Raw genomic sequence first — 14,156 nt, 5'->3', positions numbered from 1 at the left:
CATGACAGATATCCTGTCTGCCATTCTACAAGTGCAATCCAATCCACAAGACTTTATTCGGATAACACCGTACCCATAAAAGTAGAGCACATACAAGATTAAAATCACAATAAAACAATTAAATAGCGTGATCAAAATTCATGATGTGGGGAACAAGTAACAGATGGGCTACACAATAAAAACAGTTACAGTGACATAATCGAAAATTCGAAGTATTGAGTACAGATGAGCTTCATGGGTTACACATGGATTTGCGAGCCCCTGTAGATATTCGCAAAAAAGTACCAAAACGCATAATCAATTCCTCATTTTCCAGTTTGAGTATACTGCTAACTGCATCAGCTAATTGAATAGGTAACAATTGTTTTAAGAATGGGTTTAACAGCCATTGTGCATATTTAGAGTAGTACTTACAGAAAATTAAAAAGTGTAAAAGTGTTTGTCCACTCTGACCATCACATGGACATGACAGGGAATCAATTTTAGCATTATACCCAAGAGGAAAGCAGAGCAAATATTTTACAGTCCCAGTCCTTAAGCCAAAAAGAAGTCCTCTCTCCCAATGTGACATCGGTAGTGTGATATAGCTAGGCAAGCAATGCTCAGTTCGCTTGATGGGTATAAAGTTAACAACAGTTTGTTTCTTTAATTCCCTCTCAGATCTTTCTGCACTATAAAGTGCGTATAGTGCTGACCTGAGAACTTTGTTGTCTACAGTCTCAGCTGTATTTGGGTTTAAAAACAACCCTTCAAAGTTAACACTTTTCATGCTCTTGTTTACCCCAGCAAGCCATGAGATATCCATCCCTTTCTCACAGCTGATGCAATCATCTATTATCTCCCTAGTGAGAGACGCTGCAGGGTTTTTCATTATGGCTAGCCAAAACAATGTTGGTGTGCCCCCCTTATAAAATCTTCAATATAACTTAATTTTAGTTCGCTATGGCATATATACTGAGAAGTGGAAATTGGTGCACCCAGAAGGTTCCTGCAGAATCTGTGTCCTCTAATTGGACACTGGGACTTTTAGCAATGCCCCAAACCTTCGCGCTATAGGTTACTATAGGTATGGACTGTGATTTAAGATCGCTAAAATTGCCCCCGATATTTTTGGGCAGGGAAGACCGAGGATAGAGTTGTTGGCCTTTGAAAACTTGTTCTTACAGAACACCACGTGTTCAGACCAGGTGCAGTTCACAGCAAAGACCATCCCCAGGTATGGGAAAGTTCTAGCGCAAGTTAATTTTTGATCTCCAACGCGCGGGTTCGCACCAAAGTGCCACGGGAGGGATAATCCTCTCCTCTGTGTCCTTAATGGAATTGGAACTTACCGTCATGATACTAGGCAAATTCCGATTCTATGTCGGGACCGGAAGCTTCAGATTATGCTAGTTCAAAGCTTACTTACCACTAACTGTGCCACATTTAGTACCGGTTTAAAATAAAACCTCTTGAAAGTAGAGTCCGAAGACCACATTAAATCCTCCAAACGCGCACCCATCGCAAAAGGTTTTTAGGCCATAGCACCTCTGGTAGAGTGGGCACCAAACTGCTTTGTGTCAATACCAGCCTCTTGCATGTCCCACCGCACCCACCTAGCTATGGTGGGAGAAGAGACCGCTTCGTGTGGCGTCTTGAGAGCTATCAAGTGTAGGCGCTCGCCCGAAGGGCGGAGTTCCTGCGTTAAATCCTCGTACGCTTTCAGGCAGTCCACCACACATAATTTCGGAGAGTCCCGAAAAGCCAGGTACGAAATTGTTCTTGTATGAGATTTAGTTCTGCGACCTATCGTAAACACAGCCCCGTCCGAGAAAAAAGTCTGCGCCGAGATTTCCAAAGCGTGAACATCTGAAACTCTCCTGCAGGAGACCAAGCACAAAAGCATCGCGAGCTTGGAAGATAGTTCTTTCAAAGATAGGTATCTATTGGGTTGCCACGAAAGAAACAAATTCAATACCATGTTAACGTCCCAAAGGACGGAATAGCGAGGCTCCGGGGGTAATGATAAACTTACACCCCGTAGAAGTCTGCAAACCAACGGATGTTCCCCAATTGGTGCCCCGTCCAAAGGGATGTGACTGGCCGAAACGGCTGACCTGATCGCGTTAATGGAGCGATATGCTAAACCTTCCGATGCCAGATCGGCGAATAAATTTAAGAGGGGAACGACTCCTGCGACCACGAGATCCAGACTCCATCGAAGACACCAATGAACCCACCGTGTCCACGCGGATCGGTAACGTTTCGTGGTGCTATCCGCCCAAGCCTTTGACAGGAGGGCCTCAGCCTGTCCCGAAAGTCCCGGCAGCGACCACTGGCGCCTGAAAGCCACCACGCCATGAGGCGGAGCGTCCCCTGTGTGACTAGATGATGAAGATCCCCGTCCGGGTTCCGAAGAAGCTGAGGATACAGGGGGAGTAGGATTGGAGAATCCCAGGAAAGTTCCAGAAGAACCGAAAACCACACTTGAGACCTCCAAAGGGGAGCCACCAGGGTTACTTCCGCACACTGCCGGCGGATCTGAGCCGTCGTCCTCGTTATCATTGAAAACGGGGGAAACGCATAGCCGCGTTCCGCACTCCAGTCCTGAAGGAAGGCATCCGTGGCAAGAGCCATCGGATCCGGCCTCCAACTGAAGAATCTTGGAATCTGAGTGTGCAGACGGGAGGCAAAGAGATCCGCTGAAAACGGCCCCCAAAGACTGTTCAACCACCGGAAAATCAGAGGGTCCAGCTTCCATAGGCTGGAATCGTAGAGATGTCTGGAGTGCCAGTCCGCGACCCGATTGTGCTGGCCCGGGAGATACTCCGCCGTCACCGATATGTGGTGATCCAGGCAGAACCCCCAAAAGTCTTTCGCCAGATTGGCCAACGCCCGAGAACGGGGCCTCCCAACCGATTGACACATCGAACTGCGGAGATATTGTCCATCTTCAATAGGACGCAAGACTACACCCTGTCTTTGGTCCAACAGCGTACCTCGAAATAACCCGCTAGCAGTTCTAAGCAATTGATATGAAAATACTGCTCGTCTAGCGACCAAACTCCCCCGGTGAAAAAATACCCGCATCGAGCGCCCCAACCTGATCTGCTGGCGTCGGACTCGATGACCAAATCCGGAACGGAGCCGAAAATTGCACGGCCGTTCCATGCCTCCATATGGGTGAGCCACCTGAAAACACCACAACTGCAAGAACACACCAAACACACGCAGGTAACAAATATTAGGGGCAGGCCGGAGGCTGCAAGAATTAGGGTAGCCCTAAGGACCACAGATAGGGCCGCACCACAACCCACAATGCGCTGAAACCCTCAGGAACTAAACCTGACCAGGTGTCTGCCCCGCAGAGCGTTTATAATAATAGCGTTGGTGCCCAAAGCCATTATTTAGCTCGCTCAATGCGTGAGATTTAATAGGTGCTTACTGCGCTGACCAGCGCGTTCACCGCTGGAACAATCCCGTACTACGGACCCCTGCCGGGGCGTTCAGCAAAGAATGCAGGCAATACAATCCGCTTTGCGGACATCTTGGTGAGGCAGAGTATGGGGACAAGGCTCGGCGTTCGTTACTCTCGCGGCGCGCTCCTCATCTGAAGAGCCGCAACGCAAGAGCAACGAGATGGGCGAGTCCCCCAAGTGGCCACAGATGACGCCGCACCAGCAGGAAAGCCGGCTGCGTATGGAGCCACAAGCGTTCCTGCGGCCGGCAGGGGCTCTGAAAAGCAATCGGCAAGTATTAACACAAGCGGTACAATCCTAAATACGATGCTACAAAACTGGGTATAGATAAATCATTCACCATTTAAACATTATAAGAGAAGGTAAAGAGAGCATTTAACTGGCTGCGAGGAGACAGACAGAGGACTTTGTATTATGATTGATGGAAACAGTTGATGGACTACGTATCAGAATGTCTCCCTGGTTGTAGGGAGTTGTAGTTTTTTCTGTAGTTAATGTTTAATGATTACTGTGATATCTCTCTGGCTGCTGTGTTTTTTGTCATAATAAAGCGAAGAGAGAGTAAAGCATAATCCGAAGCCTCCGGTCCTGACATAAAATTAATAAGGCTCAAATTTTCCCTAACCAATGTACTGAATAAGTCGGTGTTATTAACACCCCGCCACACCAATCTCAGATTATCTGTAGAAGGTGATACATTCCTGGCTCCACATTCTGTGTTGGGTGTTGGGTTAGGGGATAATCTTAGCACTATTTGGATTGGATTGTGGTCTCCAAAAGTTGTGGCAATGATTTCTGCTTTAAACAGGCTGACCTCTAAGACAGAGGAAATAAAAACATGAATGTCGGCTCCGGGAGAACTTTATCTTTTGTTATGGCAGCAATCGCCAAGACATTAGTTAAGTTATAGTTATTTAAATGGTCCACTAATTCGTTGCCCCTATGGCAGTTATGTCCACTACTACATGGCTGTTTACTTGGCCAGAGTTGGGGTAATTTGGCGTTAAAATTGCCTCCTTATGCAGATTCCAGTTGACTTAAAACAGTCTTTGGATTTTTGAATAGACGTAATAAAAATGTTTACATTTATAAAATTCCCATTTGGCATAGAATGGAAATCATTATTATAAAAATTAAGAAAAAGAAACCCCCCCTATTTAACAATATGGCTTGGAAGTTATTATTATTAGTTCATATGGTTTTAATACGGCCGCCTGCGGCCATGTTAATCCAAATCGATAGTCCCCCAAAGGGTCAACCATGCTTAGGGGTTGTTGCTAAGATATTATGACATTCAAACCCATCAATAAATAAATCTTGAGTACCCCGCGTTTCTTGGAATAGGAGGATATCCTGCTCTCTTATGGGCTTTAACCAGTCGCGTTGGTGCAGCTTAGAATGCAGCCCTGCAACATTCCAACTTAGAATGCGGAGGTCAGGTAAGACCTTTAATAGTGTGTGAGAGCTAATAACTCAGCTGCTAGGGTGAGAGATGATGGTCCAGCATCGAGGCTAGGGGGTTTCACAAATAGCAATAGTCAATCCTGGGTATCTAACAGAGACAGGGCCAAGGACCTATTAGAAGTGGTGAGTGGGGGGGGGGGGGTGAATCTCATTACAGTGGGGCCTGTAATTTGGCTTGTAAAAAATAACCTAATGGTAGTAGACATATGTTGGTGCTATTGAATGTTCTGGGCTCATATGCTATTAATAGATGTCTCACCAAGAAAGGTCTACAAAAGTTAATTACAATCCAGTCCCATTCAATGTTCATTGTAGATGCACCAACCCACCCAACTCTGCGTACCATAATAATATCTTTCATATCTAATGGGTAGAACCTCCTATTCCTCGGTAGCCAGTCCACGCATTTGATGCGTAATTGGTTCTATGACTCATTCTGATCCCTCTTTAGGGTCGGTACACCTGCTAACACCAGCACATAAGGGCAGGCAGCAGGTGGCAAGCTCAGCACAATTAGATTTGCTTTCGGGAGACTTCTGCTGAGGGAGGCTGAAGCATTGCTGCACAATTTGCTAGGCAATAGGTCTGGTCTGGTCCATTGGGTCTATTGAGTCTGTTAGCACTGCCCAAGGTGGAATTGGGCTGCGAAGTAGTAACCAATTCAACAGTAGATGGGGTACCATGCCTGTTAAAAAGCGGTTGAGAACCTCCCCAGGTTTGTCCACGTATAGTACACAAGTTACTTGCAGGGGGCGGGGTGTCTAACAATAGGGGTTGGTGTATCAATGGTTGAAACGCTTGTTGTAGCAAGAGACCCTCCACCTCCCCTTCGGAGATTTCAGAAGTGCCGGTACTTGGGGATTGCTTTGTCCAAGCAGAAAGGCAAGTTCTAGAGGGACCAGTACCGGTGAGCTGTTTCCTTTTGGTGCAGATAGGCTCCCCGCTCTTCCTCTTTCATTTAACAGCTGGAATTCCCACAGGTTTAGCAATATCTATATCAGACGGTGTCTCAGCTATTTCGAGCCCACTTACGCTCCCACTTGCAATTGGAGATTTATAAGTGCCAGTTCCCTGGGGCTGTGACGGGGGCAAGTCTTGTGCATGATTAATTGATGAACCCCTAAATTCGGCAATATCCGCTCGCCCCTCTGTACCTAGTGACATGCGCCGTTCCGTGAGTTCAATTTCTCCTGAGACAAAGTTAACCACCCTCTTGAACATGCTGTTAATGCTGTCAGTTATCGAGCGTGCAGGTGGTAACATGGTAACCTTTCCCATTATGGCAACTCAAAATTATTACAATAAAGTCAATTACTGGACTCACCTGTGGACTTTTCAGGGGGTAAATAAATCAGCACTCACCCCATGTTCTCGCTGATTCCCAGATGCCACTTGAAGCTGGACAGGGGGGTGGCCCAGCCCAGCCTCCTCCGAGCTTTGACGAGCCTGGGCCGGCTTAAGGGCGCCACTTGGCGCTGCCCCTGATGACCTGAGCGGCTCCTGCCGCTATGCGATGTGGCCGTTGGAGTCCAGCCACAGTCCCCCACAAACGAACAAAGGCTCCCATGCTGTGGGAGCCTAGGCTGGCTAAAGTGCGCCGCCTGGTGCTGTCCTCGATGACAAGAGCCGTTTCTGCCGCTATGCGATGTGGGCGATGGAGTCCAGCAACAGTCCCCCAACAAACGAGCAAAGGCTCCCCAAGTGCATTATATTCAACATGTAACATGACTGACGGAATATCCATCCTGTTTGTAACGGAGTATTCCATCCGCCAATCTTTAAATCAGCAAAAGACACACAATTAAATCAGGCCATAAATGAGCACAAGGTAACCTGTACAATCTGTGACTTTCAAATGCAGCTGTGGGACTATATTATATATACACACACACACACACACACATATATATATACAGCTTGACAAACAGATTTTTTTTTTGTAAAAGCCGCGCTTTCACGTTAATAGTGCCCATCTAAAGAAAGGGGTGCGGCCTCCATGAATGTGAAAGCACTGCATGGGCGCTAATAAACAAAAAAACACAATTTGTTTTTTAAATAAGTACGCACAGCCGCTATACTTAAAGTGGACTGCGCTGGTAAAATAGATAAAGATAGAAACGTGGTCGCTATAGTTAAAGTTGACCGCCGTTAGTTAGTAAAATAAAAGCGGGTGACGTGCTGTGACCTAGTGGCTGGAATGGGGCAAATCTTTCAACAAAATAGTGCTCAGAGCCAAGGTAAATCAGACCGTGTAACAAGACAAGTAAAAGGTCCAGTTATTATGGGAGGTAACAAATGCAGACAAGGCAGTAGCAAGGAGGGACTAACAAGCCTAATAACGACTTGGAAACCAGTGTTTATGAAGGACGATGACACAAGCCAATTAAAAATATAGACGAAGAATTGGCGGGGCTTCAAAAGCCATACTCCAATACTGCATGCGCTGACTAGGCTCGACCTAAAAAATAATAATAGAAAAGAACACTGAAAATAGCACACAAGTCTGAGTCGCCCAATAAGCAGCCGTTTTTAAGGCTCGCGCCTGCATTGCAGTGCACTGCACTGCTCGCGTAGAGCGAGAGCCCTTTTTGTCTGGGGTTGTGATCAGGCTTTCGCCATCACGCATTGGCTTTCGCTTCTTTTTTTTTTTTTTTAAAACAGCACGCTTTTTTTTTTTTTTTTTTTTTAAACAGCACGCGTTTGGGCAAAGGCCGCCCATTCCAGACGGTGGCCAGCACGCGCAGCAGCGCGCGTTCGCAACGCTGCCGCGTTCCCCCCTCCTCTGTGGTGCGCGCACACCACTAGATGTTGACAATAGCGATTGCTACGCGATCACTTTCAGTACCGCTTTTTTTCTTTACTTTTGGTATAATTGGGGCACCCGCGCTTTACTTTTGATGCTATAAGTAAAGGGCGGGTGCCCCGATTATACCAAAAGTAAAGAAATAGAAAAAAACATCTATTTCTTTACTATTGCTATAATCGCAGCACCCGTGCTTTACTTTTAATGTTATAAGTAAAGCGTGGGTGCTGCGATTATACCAAAAGTAAAGAAATAGAAAAAATTATCTATTTCTTTACTTTTGGTATAATCGCGGCACCCACGCTTTACTTTTATCATTAATAGTAAAGCGTCGGTGCCGCTATGCTTGTTGTACATGGCCACCAGATGACCCCTTTTTATCATGCACATACATGACGCTCAATTTTTAAGTTTTTTATGCACGCCAATATTTCCATTTGTGTTAATTGGAACAATGGAGTACATTCGGACTTCAACTCCCAGAGCGCACTGTGCCCTTCGTGACATGGGGCCCCTGCTAGCCTTATGCATGTGGCACTGAAGTCTGTTTGGCCCTTTTGTGTTCAGTGGACCAGGCCCACTCGCCTGTGACTACCATTTGACAGAAACCGTATCAGCATAGACGTTTACCTCACATTGCTCTGCACTGTGGTCCTTGAGTGCCCATTCTCACATTATACTTGCTGGGCAGCTTTATCAGAATGCAAAGTGACATAGTATTGAGCCTTGATAGCATTGGCATGTCTAACCTCAAGGAAACACTTACCTACTAAAAACTATTACTGAAATGATATATTCTTTGCACAAAGATCGAGTCAGCTGCCACCCACCCCTTGCTTGCACGTGTGATGTATCTTTTTCACTTGCACGGACGGAAGACGCCATCAGTAAGTTAATTAAGGGGATTTGATAGTGTTGACATAATAACTATTCATTGGCCTTATGTAAAGTTTTTTATTAAGAAGGTGCTGTCAGAATCTTCAGACTCACTGGTGAGGCCTGCATACAGAACTACATTTCAGTCACTCAGCTGTGGAAATCAAAATACCTCTAATTTTCTATATTTTCTTTCCCACACATCCCTTGCCAATCCCTTCTTTTGTCTCACCTCCCTCGTCACCTGTCTCCCCTCCATCGTCACTTCTTCTCTACATGTTTATTATAAGGTCCTAAACGCGAGACCTATTGGCTATGCCAATGCTTGTTAGTTGTGGAATTACCCACTATTATGTGCCTCACATGCAAGTCACTTCTGACTGACAAGATTTGAGCAAAATATTTTTTTTTTAAAAGGTATAAAAGCAAAACCAAAATATATAAACAGTGTGTGGCTTTGCATGGATAGCAAGCAGGAGGAGGGCACATGGCCTAGCTGCAGCAGAGGCCCTGCGCCCACCCTCCGTCGCTCATGGTTAAAGGTGATAACAACTCTGTATTTATAGTTAGGTCAGAGTTTCGACTGAAATGGCATTTTTGTTTTCTTAATCACTGTGGGGCCATTCAATTAATATACTTTTTTTTAAACATTAAAACGATTTGGTTTTGGCATGGCATGTTTTGTGCAGATGCATCAAACGGGAGTTGGAGAAGGTGTTCAAAAAGTGAATTTTCCCATTTCAGTTCCCATATGATTCTATGTTCTCCACTACAGAAACAAAAACAAAAAAACAGCAAAACGGAATTACATCATAATAACTTTTTTCGATCACCGAGGATCATAAAAGCTCACATAAAAAACATAATAAAAATGTCATATTAATCTACATAAAAGACCGTTAATACATTGAGTAATATAATGTTTGTACAGTGTGGTCAAAATAATCACATACAAACAAGTAATGGGTTCCCTTTTCAGCTAATCAAATGGCATTGTACAAATTGGCAATAAATACATATACTTCATATATACCTCATGTGAACATAGTTCACGCCATTCAACATAGTCATATATTAAAACATCAAGCCTATATAACTATACAGAAAAGTCAGAATGCTCACATACAACTTCGAACAGATCCCATATTGCTACTACACAGCTGGGCTTGTGCACATTAACAGAAAAGAGCAAAGTCCTCACATATCCTTCAAATCAGCTCAGACTAATTATTCTTGTAAACTCTGAGAGCATGTGACAAAGGATGTATAAATTCACAGAGTAACAACAACAAAAGAGCGTGATGCAAATCAAAAGATCATATGTACCTTAGTACACTGAGTGCTTGGAAAAAGTGTAAAGTAAACAAAATCAATCTGATGAAAAAATAAAACCCTCACTCACCAACATAGTTGGTGACATGCTTCATCATGGGGTTTTAGCCAGAGTAGCCTTGTGCATCTCTGGTGTGCTTCGACGCCTCAAATTAAGGCGGAGCAACAGTTTCAGACTAAAATGAAGTGAAGTGATAAGTGTGAAAAAAGTGAAAGGGATTTAAAAAGCCATGTATCGTACACCAAAACACTTTAATCGTGACGAGACAGGCATATGCTAAAAATAGTGAAGGATAATTTCTACTGACATTTAATTTGGTCAGATGTATCCTATAAGTGGTCAAGCGGTCGACATGTTTCAGCTTATAAAGTGTTTGTTCACTAAGCTTTCATCAGGACCTAGTTACACAACAAAACACCTGGGCGGTATAGGCTCACTAAGGCCTACCCTAACCTCAGGTGCACAGAACCGATGGACTCACGGTTCCAATGGAGGTCTCCCACAGTTCTGGAAACAAACCTCGTATTTCTGAAAAAAATGGATTTCATTAGGGAGACACATAATCTTTGTCTTATGTTCATCAGATATACACGAAGCCAAGTCTAGGAGACCCAGTCAGTCCCCACGTTATTTGCTTAATCTATTTAGACTTATAGCCATATTCTGTATTGCAATCAGAACAAAAAGATCAATAGAATTACCAGACTTTCTAAACATGCCAAAATCCATATAATCAGACAGAATATGGATAGAGTATTCCACACTTTGATCGATACTCTGGCCTAACGAGATTATTAGTAGTGATAGGGATCACAAATATCAAAGACACTGTTAAAATTGCTTAACAACTTAAAAAGATGAAAGCAAATTCTGAAATGGTAAAAACGCCGGCAGCTTACGTATAATTGAGTGGGTGTGCGCTCCTTGGGCAAGAGGCGGATTGCGGGACTACAGAACAGCTGTGACAACAGAAAGAGAAACGCGGAGTAAGCGTAGGAAATAGTATCACACCGTTCCTTACACAGGTTGTTTACCACAATAATCTGTTTGGTCTAATTTGAGGGGTCGCATTTGGTGAGAGGATAGTACTTACATCATCCAAGTCCACAGCCAGCAGTCTGCACCTAAAAGGTCCGCCGAGCCCGGAGGTAAAGGCGTAATGACGGGCTCAGGTTTAAATGCAGTTATTGAACCGCTGCCGACCCGGAAGTGAATGTGTCAGTCTCTCCCAACACGTCTCTAGACTTCAAACAGAGAAGAAGGACTATGTGGATGCAATCTATTCAAAACGCTAGAGCGCTAAAGGATCCTTTCAACCTATAACTTTATTAATTTCACAAACACCGCGCAACGGCCACTCGATATTTTAAATCGGAATGCCGACTGTCAACTATTTTCCAGAGTGGCTACGGAAATTCAGTTAATTCGTAAATTCATTCACCAAGGATTTCTGCAAAATCTAGGGTTTCATGACAAATCAAAACCCTATTTGGCTTGATCCAAATGGTGAAAATGATCAGACTCATCCATAGGATTTAAAAGGTGCCAAATACCACAGATGATCAAAGACCCAGAGTGGCCATAGTACAGAGTGGGTGCTTAGCTCAAAAAGCAGGGGGGTTTTACATCCATTGTGATAAACCTGGATATGTAATTTTGAAAGCTCTTGTTTTAGCGTCTCAGCACTGTGCCCCAGGGAATATTGTCATTAAGTCCTGACAGATGTGTAGACAACCTATAGACCCAACGTTGTTCTTTTTCGAACAGTGCAGTTGATTTCACCTGTTCGATAATGGTCCAGTGAAGATCGTCTGCAGTGTGGTTCTGACGCAGGAAGTGCTCGGTCAATTTAGTTGTACTTCTTTTGCACCGGACATTACTCCGGTGTTCACCGATCCGTAGTTTAATCTTTCTTGTAGTCATGCCCACATATTTTAAGTTACATGGGCATGTAATAAGATAGATTACATCTGCAGTATTGCAGTTCGTGTGGCTGCGTTGAATCCAAGTTTTCCCGATTTCCAAAGACAAAGTCTTTGTGGGAGACGTGAGATGACAAATGCTGCAGGACCCACAGGGGTAATGCCCAAGAACAGGTGGCAAACCCCAAGTCGCTAAGACTGAAACAGTAGTCGGTGTGTTGCAGATTCTCGGTCTCGTGTGAACTAGTGAGTCCTTAATACTCCTAGCCTTCCTGTAAGAGAATAGGGGTTTGTCCCATTTGATATTGTTACTTTCTAAAATACGCCAATGTTTCTTGATCGATTTCGAGACTGCATTGGACACAGTATTGAAAGTAGTGACACACGTGAGTGGAATCTCAGTGAGCTGTCTGGGAGAATCTTGTAAGAGGATCTCCCTGGGTTGGTTTCTTGCTCGTTTACAGCTCTTATTCAGGATGGTAACAGGATAGCCTCTCTGTTTCAATTTACACGTAAGGTCTTTTGATTGTCTACGAAAGTCGTCCAGATGGCTGCAGTTGCGTCTGATTCGCAAATACTGGCCATAAGGGAGGTTTTCGCGTAGTGGCCGAGGATGAAAACTAGAAAAAGCCAGAAGATTATTTTTGGCTGTTGGTTTGTAATGAGTTTTTGTCACAAGAGTACCCTCAATTTTGGTTACAGTTACGTCCAAAAAGATCATTTCCTCATTATGGTAGGCATGAGTGAACAAAAGGTGGGGATCACACGTATTGATCCATGTCAGAAATTCAAGTAAAACCATCTCCGAACCCTCCCAGATGATAAAAATGTCATCAATGTACCTCTTCCAGTAGGAGAGGTACAGAGAAAAGGGATTATCCTGACTCAGAATGAATTTGTGTTCAAAATTTGAAACATAAAGCCCTGCCACACTGGGCGCAAAAGTGCTGCCCATCGAAGTACCGGTGGACTGTAGGTACAGGGCACCTTGATATTCAAAAAAGTTTCTTTTGAGTGCCAGAGTGGCACAGTCTATGATGAAACCTTTCGGGGTCTGAAAGGACCAGGTGGTGGAGTCCAGAGCTTCCCCAATGACCTTGATGGTATCATCCTGGGGAATGCTTGTGTATAGGCTCTCAATATCAAGAGAGACAAGGATGGTGTTATTGTGATCCACTCTCAGATCTTGTAAGGAAGCCAAAAAACTTTTGGTGTCTCTGAGATAAGTGGGGGTATTCTGGATTATAGGTTTCAAAAAGAAGTCACAAAAGATCGAGAGAGGTTCCAAAAGAGAGCCTATGCCCGATACAATTGGGCGGCCCGGGGGTGGAGATTTGTTTTTGTGGATCTTTGGCAGTGTGTAAAAGTATGGGATCACACCTTTGCCTTTCGTCATGAAATCTGCTTCATGCTTACTAATGAATCCACTGCTTTCAGCATGTTCAACAAGATTACATATTGTGATTTTCAATTCTGGAGAGGGGTCGGTGGAGAGAGGAGTGTAGTTCTTCCGATTGTCCAGAAGACGTCTGCATTCTGAATCATAATCTCCAACATTCTGAATGACAATACCTCCCCCCTTATCAGCTGGTTTTATCACAATCGATGGATTAGTTTGTAGTGATTCAAGAGCTTGAAATTCAAGGGCACTCATGTTTTTGTAGGTTCCTTGGTCTTGAAACGCTTCTACATCATTGAAAACAGCTTGTTCAAATGCAATGATCCCTGCTGGAATCGAGTATGGAGGAGGTGTAAATGTAGATTTTAGACGTAAAGTTGTGTCACTAAGGTGCTCTGCAGGGACATCTTATTTATTGTTCTCAAAGAAAAATTTTAATTTCAATTTTCTGAAAAAATCAGATAATTCGCAGTGTAATCGAAAGCGATCCAGCCGTGCAGTGGGCACAAAGCCCAGTCCTTTCTCGAGTACTTCACTTTCTGCCTGTGTCAAAGTGTGTGAAGAAAGATTCAGGATTAAACTCTCTGATTGCTGGTTCCTGCTTTGCTGCGTGTGTTGTGCCCTGCCCCCTCCTCCTGTTCCCAATGTACTTGGTTGTTTCCCCTTCTTCGCCCCCGTCCTCGCCTGCCTCTGCCTAAAAAAGGAGGGCGGAACGTGTTAGATTGAAAGGGAGGCATCGGGGCAAAACCCGGGTTCCAACCCATCATCGGGAATTGCGGTTGTTGGAACTGACTGGGGTAGCCTGAGTTCATTGGGTTAGGAAAGGATTGCCAATTGGGTTGGTATTGGTAGGGTCTATTCTTCCCTCTACCTCGCTGTCTAGATCTTGTGCTCTCATTAC

General features: G+C 44.4%; 1 protein-coding gene across 3 annotated transcripts in view; it reads right to left on the bottom strand.

Moving 5' to 3' along the window:
* The window catches only part of PHYHIPL (phytanoyl-CoA 2-hydroxylase interacting protein like), a 427,793-nt gene that overhangs the window by 389,598 nt on the left and 24,039 nt on the right, over positions 1-14,156 (bottom strand). Inside the window, exon 1 of one of the 3 annotated variants that reach the window (XM_085604821.1) lies at positions 10,416-10,434. The exons of the other annotated variants lie outside the window; for them this stretch is intronic. The gene's annotated coding sequence lies outside the window, so the exon portion shown is untranslated. Of the gene's footprint in view, positions 1-10,415; positions 10,435-14,156 lie in introns of those variants that run through there. 3 annotated transcript variants of the gene reach the window in all.

The sequence above is a fragment of the Triturus cristatus genome, chromosome 1_2 (genome assembly GCF_964204655.1).
Source record: "Triturus cristatus chromosome 1_2, aTriCri1.1, whole genome shotgun sequence".
NCBI lineage: Eukaryota > Metazoa > Chordata > Amphibia > Caudata > Salamandridae > Triturus > Triturus cristatus.
The sequence above is the reverse complement of the archived record's forward strand: the minus strand, read 5'-3'. Positions and strand labels throughout refer to the sequence as shown.